This window comes from Nicotiana tabacum, chromosome 4 (assembly GCF_000715075.1).
Source record: "Nicotiana tabacum cultivar K326 chromosome 4, ASM71507v2, whole genome shotgun sequence".
Lineage (NCBI taxonomy): Eukaryota > Viridiplantae > Streptophyta > Magnoliopsida > Solanales > Solanaceae > Nicotiana > Nicotiana tabacum.
The window spans coordinates 7362477-7380228 of NC_134083.1; the positions used below are offsets into that span (position 1 = coordinate 7362477).

The 17752-nt window shown below is 41.9% G+C and overlaps 1 pseudogene; it reads left to right on the plus strand.

Moving 5' to 3' along the window:
- The first annotated feature begins 5014 nt into the window (after nucleotides 1-5014).
- Nucleotides 5015-10452, plus strand: LOC142180181 (uncharacterized; annotated as a pseudogene).
- Nucleotides 10453-17752: the final 7300 nt, after the last annotated feature.

Sequence of the window (17752 nt, forward strand, 5' to 3'; positions counted from 1 at the left end):
GGATGTGAGATACGTAGGCAACCCTCATCGGGTCCGGCCCCGTTTTTGCAAAAATAACCAGAAAATATGAAAATGCATCATTTTGTCATAAATAAATTTAGGGGATATCACTTTCTGTCCAAATAGCCAGAAACGTCCCGACGGGACGCAGGAAGTTTGTTTTACCAGAATAGTCACCTATGGCTCTTTTCCTAATTTTGGCCACTTAGCAAGCACAACTTTAAAATCTTCATTTCTGAAGGGCTGAAGGGCCGTATTTGCAAAGTGGCCTTGAGTTGTTTGAGTTTTATTTTGCACAAATAATCTTTCTTTTGGGGTTAAAAAATAAAATCAAAAATCAAAAATTACTTGTTTTTAACCAGTCGCCTTAAATAAAATGTGCAGGATGAGCACTGTTGAAAATATACCTTTTCGAGTCGTAGACGAGATTTCACTAGGACTCCATATGTGGTGGAACGACCTGGGGGAGATCAGCAAGCATTCTGTGACAAAGGCTTTAGGTGGGCTCACTGGTCTTCTGGAAATTAAACCAAGGGTTGATATAATCGAAGCTTTGATACTGTTTTGGGACCCGAGACACAATGTTTTCCACTTCTCTGATTTCGAGTTGACCCCTACACTAGAGGAAATAGCAGGTTATGCTGGTTTCGAAGGGAAGCAAAGGCATCAATATCCAGTAGCACCAAGAACTGTAACCCCTCATAAGTTTTTGGACCTCTTGAGTATTAGCCGGCATGTTAAAGATGAAAATTTAGCCGGAGGATTCTGCACATTCCGTTTCTTATACAGCCGGTATGGGGACCCCCACGGATTTGAGGCTCCGGACACTGGTTTGAATCATCAGGGAAATAAAGACAAATGGGAAGCACGTAGGGGTTTGGCCTTTGTGGTGGCATTTTTAGGCACTCTGATATGCCCAAGGAGTGACAGACATATAGAATTGGGGCTCGCAAGAGTGGTCGACTTTATGGTCAAAAAGGCCAATGGCACTATCATACCGATGATTCTCGCAAAAATTTACCGAGCTTTAACCGCTTGTCGAGCCGAGACAAAGTTTTTTTAGGGTTGCAACTTGCTTTTACAAATGTGGTTGGTAGAACATCTTTGTCATCGCCCATGTTACATGAACTATGGTCTGACCGGACTCAATTGCATCGAAGAATAAGAAAACCGAGTAAACGGTCATGAGTTGCCAGAAGGTACTGAGGCATGGTTCGTGTATTTGGGTTCTTTAAACGCAAAACAAATTGAGTGGACTTTCGGTTGGCTCCCGGTCGATGAAGTTATTTACATGTCCGCCGGAGTGTACTTTCTTTTATTAATGGGTCTTCGGAGTATTCAGCTATATGCCCCGCATCGGGTCCTACGCCAATTGGGCAGATACCAAACAGTCCCCTATGACGAAGATTTGAGTCCACAGGTTATTGAACTATGCCCAAAAGCCACATTTCCAGAAGAAAGGGTTCGTCAGATTTGGCACCAATGTAGGTTCTTGGAACCACAGACTCAAGTACGAGATTTGTCCATGGGTGAAGTAGGATCCAACTACGCCATATGGTATAGTAAAAGAAGTCGGGTCGATCAAGAGCCAGAACAGCCCGTCAAAAGGCCCCATGTCCAACAATTCACCGATGGAGCACGAGAGCAATGGGTTTGGTTAGCTAAAGAAAAGGAATACCGGACTACTATAAACAAACTAGAAGAACAAATTGAAAAAATCAAATTTGATAGTAGTTTGCAGGCAGCTGAAGATAAGGGAAAAAGAAGAGGTTGGCTAGGGAAAATGAAGCCCTTCGAGCCCAAATCCAGAGAATGAAAATAGCCGCCGAGACACCGGTAAGAAGTGAGAGAGATGAGAAAATTATAACCAACCTAAGGCGAAAAGTGCATGATTATGGTTTTGACTTAACAAAGGCCGAAAAGGACTTTTTAAATGCTCAAGCAAAGTTGGCCAAAAGTGCAGAAGAACATGCTAGATTTAGCCCACCAGTTGAAGCAGAAATATGACAAAGAAGTAGCAATTTTACAGAAAAAGTTGGTTGCCCTGGAAAATGAAATGGTCAAGCAAATAAAGGATTTCAAGATAGAAAGAGAGCATTGCTATGCATTGATTTACCAACTACAAGAAAGCCTGCAACAGTTACAAGACCAAAACAACACAGATACACAAGTGTTAGAGGCTCGGGCCCAGCAGATTGGACGTTTGCTTCAAGAAAAGGGTGTCATCAGAATGAGGATTAAAGAGATAGCTGATTATATTGTAATGAAATGCCATGAATGTGAAGACACGACCAAGTCTATGTTTTTTTGCTTCTGTAATGACATTCGTTCGACAGGTGATGGTTGACCTAGACCACCTTCAAAAAGATATTGCCCGTAGGCCCGTACGGAGACCGGCTGATGTCCCGCAAGCCCCCGAAGTACCAGTGGAGGCTCTTATGTATTTTTGATTTTTTTAGTTAGTTTTTGAGTCTGTATTTTACTTTCCTCAAGTTTTGTTCGTCCTTGTCAAGGCTGCTTATTGCTTTATTTCAAGTCTGTAGATTTGTCTTTTGTAGTCATCACTACTTTTAAGTCCTTGTAATAGAAAATCCAAAAAGATGTCTTTTATTAATAAAATATTGAAAAAAAAATCATTTTGCATTTATTTCCCTGAACTACGTAATGATCTGATTCATGCGGCGTCATGATACGTAGGCAATCCCTATAGGATTCGATCATAGTCTTAAAAGAAATTAGAGGAAAAAAAAAGAGGAAAATAAAAGGAGGGAAGAAAGAAAAGAGGGGCCAAACAAAAGGAAAAAAAAAGATAGAGAATTAAAAGAGCGAAACACAGCAAAATGAGAGAGGAAAAAATCAGGATTCGAAATTTGGGAAAAGAGCCGGGATGAAGCACATAAGCCGTCGCAAAGCATTTAGAAATGTTTAACTGCTCAGGTGCATTACATCCCCAATATGCGATTCCCTATCTGTTAAATGCTTCAAAACTGACCAAGTTATTGTGTGTGCATAATAAGACAGGTTTTGTTCAGGTGGTTAGTTTGTTGGCATCCTGGAAAGTCACCCCTATAATACCAGATCAAAGCGCAAGGCAGTCATGACTAGCAAAGAGTCGGACACGGGTGTTGTTGACCCGCCGAGGGAGATTGTAGAATCAGAGTCTGAATTGAAAGAGGAGGTCCACAGGTTGAAGCATCAAATGGCTGAAATGTATCAAGCCTGGATCAGGGGGCATCCTCCACCTTCATTTCCCGCTAACTACACAGAAAATCCCGCTTTCATCCCACCACTGGAACAAGCCCAGAATCCCACTACCGTTGATCTTTCCCTTCAGCATGCACCGGGTTTTACCCCTTTCCACCACTACCCTGGCACCTCGTCCCAAACTTTCCATGCTCCACCAGCCAAAACAACCGCATACCCGGCTCTGATATCTGCTCCTGTTTTCGTAGCCCCTCCGCGAGCTACCCTCCACCGATCTTCTAGTGAACCCGCGTTCCAAGCTCCAGATACCCAATATTATGCTCCGGAACCAACTTTCAAAGTCACGGCTCCTTATTCCTACACCCCTCACTTTGAACCTCCTGTTGAAACTGAGAAACCATCCCGGAACGTGGAGCAGGATGAGATATTCAGGAAAGTGAAGAGTCTAGAGCAATCTTTGAAGAACATGCAAGGGATAGGAAGCCAAGTAAGTGTGGCTTACAAGGATTTATGCTTATTCCCTGATGTCCAACTGCTCGTTGGGTTCAAGATGCCCAAGTTTGACCTGTACGATGGACATGGAGATCTCGTGGCCCATTTGAGAGGCTTTTGCAGCAAGATGAGAGGCGCCGGTGGGAAAGATGAATTATTAATGGCATATTTCTGTCAGAGTTTGAGTGGTGCGACTTTAGAATGGTACACCCGCCAAAACGCTAGCAGGTGGTACACATGGGACGACTTGGCTCAGGCCTTTGCTCGGCACTTTCAGTACAATATAGACATTATCCCGGATCGCCTATCTTTGACCAAGGTAGAGAAGAAGCCCAGTGAGAGCTTTAGGGAATATGGTTTCAGATGGAGAGAACAAGCTGCACGGGTCAATCCTCCAATGGAAGAAGATGAGATGGTCAAGTACTTTCTTCAAGCCTTAAAACCTACTTACTTTGGCCATTTGATCTCAGCCATAGGTAAGTCCTTCAACGATGTGGTAAAGATGGGAGGAATGGTGGAAGAGGGACTCAAGTCAAGCAAGATCATGAGCTACTCCGCCATAAAAGCAACCACACAAGCAATTCAAAGTGGCACCGGAAGCCTGTTAGGCAAAAAGAAGAAAGATGATGTCACTATATTTGTCTCTGGATCAGGGCGTGGCCCAAGGGGTTCGCCTCACCAATACACCCAACCTCGACCCCAACTTCAAGCCTACACCCAAGCTCCATATAATCCATCCCAACATTATTTCCCACCACAAGACCCTTAATATTCAGTCAGACCACCCCAATACCATGTTCACCATGCATAGTCATATGCGCAACCCCCTCCTTACCCGCAATGGCATGCTCCAACTCCACAAAATCCTTATCCACCCCCACAACCATATCGAAACCCTACTGGTCCAAGCTTTCGATAAAGGCCGGATTATAGAAAAGAGAGGCAGCAGCGGAAAGAAACCTTTACCCCTCTTGGAGAGTCATACACCAGTTTGTTTCAAAGGTTGAGGCAGTTGGACGTTTTAAGGCCGATTGAGCCAAATACACCAAATCCACATCCAAGGAACCTTGATTATTCCCTCAGATGCACATATTGTTCTGATGCCCCAAGGCACGACACGGAGAAGTGTTGGCATTTGAAGAGGGCGATCCAAGAGCTTATTGATACAAATCAAATTGTGGTCCAGAACCCGGAGGCACCAAACATCAACCAAAATCCTTTGCCGGCCCATGCAGAGGCACATATGATTGAGATAGTTCATAAGGATGAGGAGTCCAAGAATTCTTCCAAGTCTGTCACGATGATCCGGGCTAGCGAAAGTAATCCAGTTAAAGCTCCAGATTCTGCAAAAGCAATGCCCTTGACAGTTGAAGGGGTGTCGGAGAAACTAAGCACGCTCAACGTGAAGCCATCTGTATTGGTTGTGAAAGGGCCTCTGATTGATGTTGAAGCGAACCAGGAAAAGCAAAAAGTGATCGTACCAGGGGTCTCGGGCAAGCCTGTCATAATCGTGGAAGGGGCTCGTATTACCCCCGTTATTATTAAGCCAGTGACCCAATTACCAATGGTTGACACAAAAGTCGTCCCGTGGAATTACAAACAGGTGATAGTAACATATAAAGGGAAAGAAGTAGAGGAAGAAGTCAATGAAACCGGAGGACTGACTCGTTCTGGGAGATGTTTTACCCCAGAAGAACTGAGGAAAGCTAAGCCATTCAAGGATGGCCACATCCCAGTAAAGAAGCCGGTCACCGAAGAAGAGGCTGAAGAGTTCCTGAAAAAGATAAAAATGCAAGACTATTCCATTGTAGAGCAGTTAAGGAAACTACCAGCTCAGATCTCTCTTTTGTCTTTGCTGATACATTCAGATGAACACCGCAAAGCCCTGATGAATATTTTAAATGAGGCCCATGTTCCTGATAAGATCACGGTAAGCCGCTTGGAAAAGATTGCTAACAAAATTTTCGAAGCAAACAGGATCACTTTCTCAGATGATGAACTTCCTATGGAGGGTACGGAGCACAACCGAGCTCTTTATCTTACAGTGAAGTGCGAGGATTCTGCTGTCTTAAGGGTATTGGTTGATAATGGTTCTAGTGCAAATATCTGCCCTCTGTCCACTTTGCAAAAGTTGAAGATCGGCACTGAAAGGATCCACATGAACAATGTATGTGTTCGAGGATTTGATGGAGGAGGGAAAGATTCTGTCGGTGATATAATGCTCGAATTGTCAATAGGGCCAGTTGAGTTCACTATGGAGTTCCAAGTGCTAGATGTGGTTGTCTCCTACAACTTGTTGTTGGGCAGGCCATGGATACATGCTGCCAAGGCAATCCCGTCTTCTCTGCATCAAATGGTAAAGTTCGAATGGGACAGGCAGGAAATAGTTGTGCACGGTGATGAGAACTTATCTGCTTACAATGACATAATTGTTCCATTTATTGAAGTTGAAGATGATAAAGGGCCTTGGGTGTACCAAATGTTTGAAACAGTGTCTGTCGAGAAGATTCCTGAAGGAGAATGCATTCCAGGTCCAAAGCTATCCTTCGTGTCCGTCATGGTAGCAAATGAAATGTTGAAGAATGGTTTTGTGCCGGGCAAAGGACTGGGTTCGTCTCTGCAGGGTATTGCACATCCGGTGTGTCCACGTGAAAGTTTCGGTACATTTGGTTTGGGATTCACACTCACAGGGAAGGACATGAAAAAGGCTAAAAATTTGAAAAGAAAGGCATGGTCACTTCCTAAGCCTGTTCCACATATCTCCAAATCTTTTGTCAAGCTAGGGGTCGCAAAACGCCCAATATCAGCGGTCCCAAAACCTGTGGTCGACTTTGATGAAGAGTTGATCAAGAGGTTCCAGAGTTTGTTTGATGAAGTTAACATGGTGGAAATCGGGGAAGGTTCCAGTAATGTCGATGTGCAGCTCGTTGGGCCAAATGTGAAGCTTAGCAATTGGAAAGCTACTCCTCTCCCCACCCGGAAGGAGTTTTGGTAGTTTGCTTTGTTTTCCTTTCTGTTATCTGGGTTATTCCAGGGTTGTAATCTAGATTTTTTATTTTTTGCTTATTTTGATGTACAAACCATTCTATCCTTTATTTTCAATGAAATACAATTTCCCGTTTTCCATTATTCCTAATAGCGTTTCATTTTTGTTTTATTTCTTTTTTCTGTACAGTTCTTTTTATGCTGGTTTCAATGACATGACATGCATGAGGAATTTTTAGCCAAATCTTAAAAGCCAATCTAATTCCGAAACAACAATCCAAGAAGTAGAGTGTGATGATAAAACAGAATATGATGAAGAAGCAGCATTTCAGGAAATCAGTAGAGAACTAAATCACTTTGAAGAAAAACCCAAGCCTAATTTGAACGAAACTGAAGCAATCAATTTAGGAGATCAAGATAATCTCAGGGAAACCAAGATAAGTGTGCATCTGGAACCACAAATCAAGGAAGAAATAATCAAAGCATTGTTTGAATATAAAGATGTTTTTGCATGGTCGTATGACGACATGCCGGGTTTGAGCACTGATTTGGTAGTTCATAAATTGCCAACTGATCCGGCATTCCCTCCAGTCAAGCAAAAGTTAAAGAAGTTTAAGACTGACATAAGTGTGAAGATCAAAGAAGAAATCACAAAGCATCTTGACGCAAAGGTCATTCGGGTCACTCGATATCCCACTTGGTTAGCTAATGTCGTGCCAGTACCAAAGAAGGATGGTAAGACCAGGGTCTGTGTTGATTATCGTGATCTCAATAAGGAAAGTCCAAAAGATAACTTTCCATTGCCGAACATCCATATTCTGATCGACAATTGTGCCAAGCACGAGATTGGGTCTTTTGTGGATTGCTACGCAGGATATCACCAAATCCTGATGGATGAGGAAGATGCAGAAAAGACAGCATTCATCACACTATGGGGGACATACTGCTACCGGGTAATGCCATTTGGTTTGAAGAATGCTGGGGCAACTTACATGAGGGCAATGACTACCATATTTCATGACATAATACACAAGGAAATTGAGGTTTATGTAGATGATGTGATCATAAAGTCAAAGAAGCAGTCCGACCATGTTGGAGACTTGAGAAAGTTTTTCCAAAGGATCCACAGGTACAACCTCAAGCTCAATCCGACAAAATGTGCATTTGGTGCCCCGTCCGGGAAACTGTTGGGATTCATAGTCAGTCGACGCGGTATTGAGTTGGACCCATCAAAGATCAAAGCCATCCAATAATTACCACCGCCAAAGAACAAAACCGAGGTAATGAGCCTTCTCGGAAGGTTAAACTACATCAGCAGGTTTATTGCTCAACTCACGACAACTTGTGAGCCCATCTTTAAGTTGCTGAAGAAGAATGTTGCGGTTAAGTGGACTGATGAGTGTCAGGAAGCATTTGATAAGATCAAGAGTTACCTGTCAAACCCACATGTGCTGGTCCCGCCAGAACCTGGGAAACCTTTAATTCTCTATTTGACGGTATTGGATAATTCTTTCGGTTGTGTGTTGGGTCAACACGACATCACAGGCAAAAAAGAGCGAGCCATTTATTATCTCAGCAAGAAGTTCACTCCTTATGAGGTTAAGTATATTCTTCTTGAAATGACATGTTGCGCCCTGACTTGGGTGGCACAAAAGTTGAAGCATTATCTCTCATCCTACACTACTTACCTCATTTCTCGCATGGATCCTCTAAAGTATATCTTTCAGAAGACTATGCCCACAGGAAGATTGGCAAAGTGGCAGATTTTACTCACAGAGTTTGACATCATCTATGTGACTCGGACCACGATAAAAGCCCAAGCCCTGGCCGATCACTTGGCCGAGAATTCGGTGGATGAAGAATATGAGCCACTGAAGACTTATTTTCCTGATGAAGAAGTGATGTATGTTGACGAGGCTGATCATGATGAAAATCCAGGTTGGAAACTCTTCTTTGATGTAGCTGCTAATATGAAAGGTGTCGGAATAGGGGTTGTACTCATTTCTAAAACAAGGCATCACTACCCCGTAATAGCTCAGCTTCGATTTTATTGCACTAACAACATGGCTGAATACGAAGCATGCATTATGGGTTTGAGGCTAGCTATAGACATGGGAGTTCAAGAAATATTGGTTTTGGGAGATTCAGATTTGTTGGTTCACCAGATTCAGGGAGAATGGGAGACTCGAGATTTGAAGCTCATACCGTATCGACAATGTCTGCATGATCTTCGTCAACGATTCAGGTCGGTAGAATTCAGGCATATTCCCAGGATTCACAATGAGATTGCCGACTCCTTGGCTACTCTTGCGTCAATGCTACACCATCCGGATAAGACTTATGTCGACCCTCTGCATATCCAAATCCGTGATCAGCATGCCTATTGCAATGTGGTTGAGGAGGAACCTGATGGTGAGCCTTGGTTCCATGATGTCAAGGAATACATCAAATCGGGGGTATATCCGGTACATGCCACAGGTGATCAAAAGAGAACCATTCGATGTCTGGCTAGTGGATTTTTCTTAAGTGGGGGAATATTGTACAAGAGAACTCCAGATCTAGGATTACTAAGGTGCATAGATGCTAAACAAGCTTCGACTATCATGGCCGAAGTGCATTCCGGAGTTTGCGGATTCTTCAAGCAGGTTATTATTGGCTCACCATGGAACGAGATTGCATCAGCTTTGTTTGCAAATGTCATCAATGCCAGGTGCACGGTGATTTGATTCATTCCTTGCCATCTGAGTTGCACACAATGTCTGCACCTTGGCCCTTCGTTGTTTGGGGCATAGATGTCATTGGACCAATTGAGCCGGCAGCGTCAAACGGGCATAGGTTTATTCTGGTGGCCATTGATTACTTTACTAAGTGGGTCAAAGCTGTAACTTTCAAGTCCGTGACCAAGAAGGCGGTGGTAGATTTTGTTCATTCAAACATCATTTGCCGGTTTGGAATTCCCAAGGTAATTATTACAGATAATGCTGCTAACCTCAACAGTCATTTGATGAAAGAGGTATGCCAACAGTTCAAGATTATGCATCGAAACTCCACTCCGTATCGTCCTAAGGCAAACGGAGCTGTTGAGGCTGCTAACAAGAACATAAAGAAGATACTTCGTAAGATGGTGCAAGGTTCCAGGCAATGGCATGAAAAGTTACCTTTTGCTTTACTGGGTTATCGCACTACTGTTCGCACTTCAATAGGTGCAACTCCCTATTTGCTGGTATATGGAACCGAGACAGTTATACCTGCGGAAGTTGAGATTCTATCCTTGCGGATCGTTGCCGAAGCTGAAATTGATGATGATGAGTGGGTCAAGACCCGGCTAGAGCAATTGAGTTTGATTGATGAAAAACGATTGGCAGCAGTATGTCACAGTCAATTGTATCAAAAAAGAATGGCAAGAGCATACAACAAGAAGGTGCGTCCCCAGAAATTTGAGGTGGGTCAGCTGGTGTTGAAACGCATCCTTCCACATCAGGCTGAAGCTAAAGGCAAGTTCGCCCCAAACTGGAAGGGGTCGTTCATTGTGACAAAGGTGTTGCCCAATGGTGCTTTGTATTTAACAGACATAGAAGGTAAATGTGTGGATATGGATATCAATTCTGATGCAGTCAAGAGATATTATGTATGATTTCTTTGCTTATCTTCAATCGCATTTTGTACTAGGCATGTTCAAAGTTGGAATGACGAAGGCATTTTATTCTGCTATCCCAAACACTTTTATCATTTGTTACCCCTTTTTGAGCCTTATTTATTTTCTTTCATACCCTTCTTTTGGAATTAGAAGCAGAGTTAGAAATATAAAAAAAAGAAAAAAAAAGAAAAAAAAGGAAAAAGAGAAGGAAAAGAGAAAAGCAAAGAAAGAAAAGAGAAAAGAAAGGAGAAAAAGAAAAGCAAGGTAACAAAAACAAAACTCTTATGTTTGAACTACGTTCGACCTGATACCTTTTAAGGATACGTAGGCAGCCTTACACGGTTCGGTCCCATCAAAATAAAAATTTAAAATTCCCCAGATTCGAAGAAACTGGGGCAAAAGTTTTAGTTTTGTAAAAGGATCTGATTCCAAAAGTTGTAATTTTGAACCCCTTCATCTTAAATTATTTTGAGCCTGCATGCCACCCTTTCTTTCTAACCCTGTCCAAAACCTACACTACAGTCCAAAGAAAGACCTTCTGATCAACTTTGAGGATGCCAAGTCAAGTGAGATGGAGGTATTATTTATATCATGGGTAGCACCTTTGTTCATGGGCACAAGGAAAAGTGAATAAATGAGAGAGTCTTATTGGTGAAAACCCTCACGGGCACCATATGGCGATGGTGAGTCAAGAGAAAATTCAAATGAGAGAGTCTTATTGGTGAAAACCTTCAGGGCACCATAGGGCGATGGTGAGTCGAGAGAAAATTCAAATGAGAGAGTCTTATTGGTGAAAACCCGTACGGGCACTGTAAGGCGAAAATGAGTTGAGAGAGGAGAAAATGAGAGAGGTTTGCTGGTGAAAACCCCTCGGGGCATTACAAGCCGAATGAGGTTCATGACTTTACAGAGAAATTGAATTATGGAAAACCTGGTTTTGAAGTATGAAGACATGGCATGAACTGAAATGTGATTAGTTGGATGGATTAGGCTGATCAGTCCGAAATGCATGTCATGATCATTGGAGCCAGTTGCTTCATTCAGATAAGTCTCTTTTCCATTTTTCTTCAAATAGTCATCTCTATTTTTTCTTTTTTATTCCTAATTCTCGAAGTCACTTCGCTTCGTTTCTTTTGGGTCTATTTTTCTAAGTCTCTGTCAAATTAGTCTTTTGTTAAGAAAGCAAGAAAGGACTTCAAAGCTCATTACCAGCTTTTTATTTGCACCAAGCGAAATTCGGCCAGGCATATCACAAGGGACAAGATTTAGAATGAGCAATGCGGTAGTAACTGAAGTTCGGGTGGTCAAGTGATTCATGAATTTGTAGAAAATGCAAAGGTTCAACAGTTGTCAGAATGAAAGTGCCATACGACGAGTTGAGTGTAAGGGATTCAAGTCATTCACAGGTTTTGTGGTCGAGGTCCTATTGAAAGGTCAAACAATTCTTTGTAGCCCGAAGCATCTAATCAGAATGAAGCGGGATAGTGGAAGAAGCAGACACTTTCAGCAAGGATGCCACAAACTAACCGCCACATTTTCAAACTGACAAAATTTTCTTTGTTTTAAGAAGGGGCAAGAAATCTTTTTCGCTTTGCCAGGAAATCCCCATGAGGAAAGCATGTTCCAGATAAGTTCAGTCTTAAGTTTTCAGGACCCTCCTGGATAATGAGATCTAGTTTTAAGTTTTCAGGACCCTCTTGGATAATGGGATGCAACTAACAATCAATGAATGTTCCTGGTACAAACGGGGGCAGAAAATTTTCTCTGTTTTGTCTGTGTTGTTGTGATAGCAGGCGCCCACCTAGAGAACGAGGGAATTTATTTCAAGTTTTAAGTCATCAGGCGCCCACCTAGAGAACGAGGGAGTTTATTTCAGTTTTAAGTCAATCAGGCGCCCACCTGGAGAACGAGGGAATTCATTTCAGCTTTAAGTCAAAATCAGGCGCCCACCTGGAGAACGAGGGAATTTATTTCGATTTTAACTCAAAATCAGGTGCCCACCTGGAGAACGAGGGAATTCATTTCAGTTTTAAGTCATCAGGTGCCCACCTGGAGAACGACGGAATTTATTTTAGCTTTAAGTCAAAATCAGGCGCCCACCTGGAGAACGAGGAAATTTATTTCAAGTTTTAAATCAAAATCAGGCGCCCACCTGGAGAACGAGGGAATTAATTTCAAGTTTTAAGTCATAGCGCCCACCTGGAGAGCGAGGGAATTTATTTCAAGTTTTAAGTCATCAGGTGCCCACCTGGAGAACGAGGGAATTCATTTCAGTTTTAAGTCAAAATCAGGCGCCCATCTGGAGAACGAGGGAATTCATTTCAGTTTTAAGTCATCAGGCGCCCACCTGGAGAACGAGGGAATTCATTTTAAATTTTAAGTCAGTTGCAGGCGCCCACCTGAAGAGTGAGGGAAGTCATTTCAGAATTCAATTCAAGTTAGAAGCCCACCTGGAGAACGAGGAATTTATTTCAAGTTTTAAGTCATCAGGCGCCCACCTAGAGAACGAGGGAATTCATTTTAGCTTTAAGTCAAAATCAGGCGTCCACCTAGAGAACGAGGGAATTTATTTCAAGTTTTAAGTCATCAGGCACCCACCTGGAGAACGAGGGAATTCATTTCAGTTTTAAGTCAAAATCAGGCGCTCACCTGGAGAACGAGGGAATTTATTTCAAGTTTTAAGTCATCAGGCACCCACCTGGAGAACGAGGGGATTTATTTCAGTTTTAAGTCAAAATGAGGTGCCCACCTGGAGAACGAGGGAATTTATTTCAAGTTTTAAGTCATCAGGTGCCCACCTGGAGAACGAGGGAATTCATTTCAGTTTTAAGTCATCAGGCGCCCACCTGGAGAACGAGAAAATTCGTTTCAAATTTCAAGTCAGTTGCAGGCGTCCACCTGAAGAACGAGGGAAGCCATTTCAAATTTCAATTCAAGTTAGAAGTACAGAAGGTCGCCTTAAGAATGCGAGCTGGCAGTCCGAGATGACCAAAGGAAGAAGTCTCAATCCAGAATAAAAGAAAAAAAAGTGAATTCAAAATGTAGAAGCAGATGAAAAGATATGGGCTGCTCAAGACATGACTGAAGTCGCAAGCTTTGCATGCCCCGTCTTGATCCGAAGAAGCTAAAGAGATGAATCTGCACCTGCAGCTAGCAAGCATCAAGGTTCAAATCAAAAGTCTGCATGAAGAACCATTCAAGACTCAAGATCAAGCTTCAGAAGACTTATAGATAGGAAATCTTGTAACTCATAGCTGACAGGCTTAGTTAGTCTTTTTCATTTTTGATTTTGATGTAATAACAGGATCGCGGACTGGAACCTCGACGGAACGGTATCTCACTCGACTCTCTGATCCTCTCCACACACTCCATCACTTCTGAACTACACGTGGCATGATTCCTTTATAGCCAAGGATATGTAGGCAGTTCAGATACCAGGGCTCGGTCACAATCTTTTTGAATTAAGTGTCGGGTCAGAAATCAATTACGCCGCTTACTTGTTTCTTTGTTCAAAAATACTTTGTGTTTCCAAGCAAAGAGGGGCAGCTGTAAGCACGTAATTTTTGACCCATACATTAGAATTACCTTTAATAGTCCTAGTATTTTTTTAGAATATTTATTTGAGTTTATTTCTATAGGATTTTACTTTATTATTAATTTTAATTCTATTTTTTAAAGCACAAAAATTGAAAAAAATACAAAAATAGTTTCATTTTCTCTATTTAATTTAGGTATTAGGTATTTTTAGAAAGATATTATTTTTATTATTATTTGAAAATACCAAAAAAATAATTTTGTATTAATTAGTATATTTTGATAGTATTAGTATTTTTATTTTTATTTTTTGCTCAATGAGTAAGAATTGAATTTGGGCCAATTGGGAGCTCATTTTCGTATTTTAGTGGCCCAGCAAGACAAAGTCCTATTCTTCCCAATCCCTTTTAGCCCAAACCCTTTTCTCACCCATCAAACCCTTCCCTTAATCATAGCCATTGATCTACTTTCATCCAAAGGCCAATACTCACTCCCCACTACCATATAAAAACCAAATTAACACCCAAAAACCCTAAGCTAATTCCCCCACTTTAGCGGCAAGAGAAAAAAAAAACAGAGACGCAAAAACAGAGGAGGGAGATCTGAAAAACGAAGGGAAAAAAAACAACAAAAAAGAGAAAGAAACGAAGAAGGAGAGAAAGAGAAAGCTTTCCCCCAACAAAGCTGGATTCGACCCCATCTTCTTCACGTCCTTTCCTTCATTGAACACCATTTTTATAGCCATGTAAAGCTCCTCTCTCTTTACCCCAACCCAGCTACAAAAATAACCTAAAACCACCACGAATGAGCCTTGAAACTCCATAAAAACCAGCAAAAAAAGAGCTTCATTTTTCCAGCAAAATAGCTGTCCAAACAGCCATGAAAGCAGCCCTTTTTCTTCATTAAAACTCCACTGTTTCAGCCCGACGACCAACTGCTAAACCATCCGAAAACAGTCACCAAATCATCGCCCAAGCCCATCCCAGAACCTCTCGCACAAACACGTCCAGAGGTTCTCAAAACAATAAGGTCTTCTGTCGAGTTTTATCGTCGAGAAAGCTCCTATTCGAGATCTTTTCCAGTGAGGTTCTCGTTCATCCGCGATCCAGATCCGTCGAGGCTGTTTGAACTCCGTCTGACGACCTGTCTGCCTTCAAGTTGTAGCCGGCACCATCCTTCGGTAATTCGAACTTGGAGATTTTTATGTTAATAAAGTGAAAAGTTTATTCCAAAAAGGACCGTCTTGTTCTTCTTTAACAACTTGTCTATTGATTTCCACGATGCTTCTTATGTCAATATTTTAGTTATTTTATTTTGATTTATAATGTGTTGTCCTGATTGATATGTTTATCCATGTTAGAAAAACTATTTTTTTTCTTAATTATTATTTTGAGAACAGTATCTCTCATGGTGGCCAGATGTAATTAGTTAAGTGGGCTTACGTCATTACTATTATTTGTTTCATTAGTATTTTTGTCGTTTTGGTTTTCTCATTAGATTTATCTTACAACAACAACAACAACAACAACAACAACATCCCAGTAAAATTCCACTACTGGGGTCTGGGGAAGGTAGTGTGTACGCAGACCTTACCCCTACCCCGACGAGGTAGAGAGGCTGTTTTCGAAAGACCCTCGGCTCAAAAAGAAACAAAAATACAAAAGGACAAAAAGGAGACAATATTAGTATCACAACAACAATCATATGATAAATAGAAACACCATGAAATCCAGAAGAAGGATAAAAAGCAAAGGGAGACAATATTAGTAAATATTAGTATCACCACGACAATCATAAGAACAATAGGAACACCATGAAATCTAGAAGAAAGATGCAAAGAAAAAGTGATAGCTAGTAAATAAGACATGCATTGAAAAGCGAAATAGTAATCCACAACATTGCCACTAGCTATCTCACACAAAAATCCTACATGACTAGTCCCACAATAGTATGAAGTAAGGCACGACTCAACTACCTCCTAACCTACAACCCTAATACTCGACCTCCACATCTTCCTATCTAGTGTCATGTCCTCGAAAATCTGGAGTCTCGCCATATCCTACCTGATCACCTCTCCCCAATACTTCTTAGGCCGCCATCTACCTCTTCTGGTGCCCTCCACAACCAACTGCTCACACCTCCGTACCGGAGCATCTAGGCTTCTCCTCTGAACATGTCCGAACCATTTAAGCCTCGCTTCCCGCACCTTGTCATCAATAGGAGCCACATGCACCTTCTCCCGAATATCATCATTCCTAATCTTATCTATCTTAGTGTGTCCGCACATCCACCGCAACATCCTCATTTCTGCTACTTTCATCTTCCGGATATGTGAGTTCTTAACGGGCCAACACTCAGCCCCATACATCATGGCCGGTCTAACCACCGCTTTATAAAACTTACCTTTGAGTATCGGTGGCACTCTCTTGTCGCACAGGACTCCAGATGCTAACTTCCACTTCATCCATCCTACCCCAATACGGTGTGTGACATCCTCATCGATCTCTCCTCCCTCCTGGATAACCGAACCAAGTTACTTGAATCTGCCTCTTCTCGGGATGACCTGCAAATCAAGCCTCACATCCACGCCCACTTCCCCTAGATCAGCGCTGAACTTACACTTCAGGTATTCCGTCTTCGTTCTGCTCAGCTTGAAACCCTTAGAATCAAGAGCCTGTCTCCAAACCTCCAGCCTCTCGTCAACTCCGGCTCGTGACTCATCAATCAGAACTATGTCATCGGCGAATAGCATGCACCATGACACATCCCCTTGAATGTGGTGTGTTAACGCGTCCATCACCAGGGCGAATAAGAACGGACTGAGCGCAGAACCTTGGTGTAACCCCATTACAATCGGAAAATGCTCAGAGTCGCTTCCTACTATCCTAACCCGAGTCTTAGCCCCATCATACATGTCCTTAATCGCCATAATGTATGGAACCGACACACCTTTTGCCTCCAGGCATCTCCAGAGAATTTCTCTAGGAACCTTGTCATACGCTTTCTCTAGGTCAATAAACACCATGTGCAGATCCTTCTTCCTCTCTCTGTATAGTTCCACCAACCTTCTAACAAGGTGTATAGCTTATGTAGTCGAACGACCCGGCATGAACCCGAACTGGTTAGATTTATCTTAGGAGCTATAAAATAATGATATGAAGGAACTAAGGTCAGATGATTACTTTCAAAGATTTTCTTAGAGTTTAACGGGCAACTTTGGGGCTGGATTCAATTCACTAGACTTTAAGTGCATAACCCATTATCCTGGTTTTGGATTGATTTTTATCATGATACTTTTAATAGAATTGGGTCAAATGAACCTTGCTAGACCATGTCTTTTTTTAGGATAAAGCTAGCCCACTTCTTCCATAATAGATAAATGCCTTGTAATTTCAAAGATTGAGTAGTAAGTTATAAAGTTTTCTAAGTGTAAATAACTTGTCAATACTCTAAGTAAATAAAATATTTCTTGACATCCAAACAACTCCATTTCCATAATATGTGCCTCTGCAATAATCTCAAAGTTTAGATCTTAGGGAAATAATTTAAATACGCCAGTTTGCTTTAGACGCGATTAATAAATCATCGTGACCATGGGTACGGTTCCCGTGGCATGGTCACGATACATGAATCCCAACTCAAGTGCGCGTTTCACGCGACTTGACCGTAACTTCAAATGATAATAAAAATAAGCATGTCGTCAATCGTGGATGCATTTCATGTGGCGCGGTTTGTGACGTGTGCCAAAACGACAAGTGTACGACATCGTGACTTGTTCCGAAAATAATTCCATAAATAATTAAAAGCGTTTTAGAAGATAAAAATGCACATTAGGTTTTAAAACATGTATTAAATCAGATAATTAGGCCAATTATTAATAGTTGAGCGACCGTGCTAAAA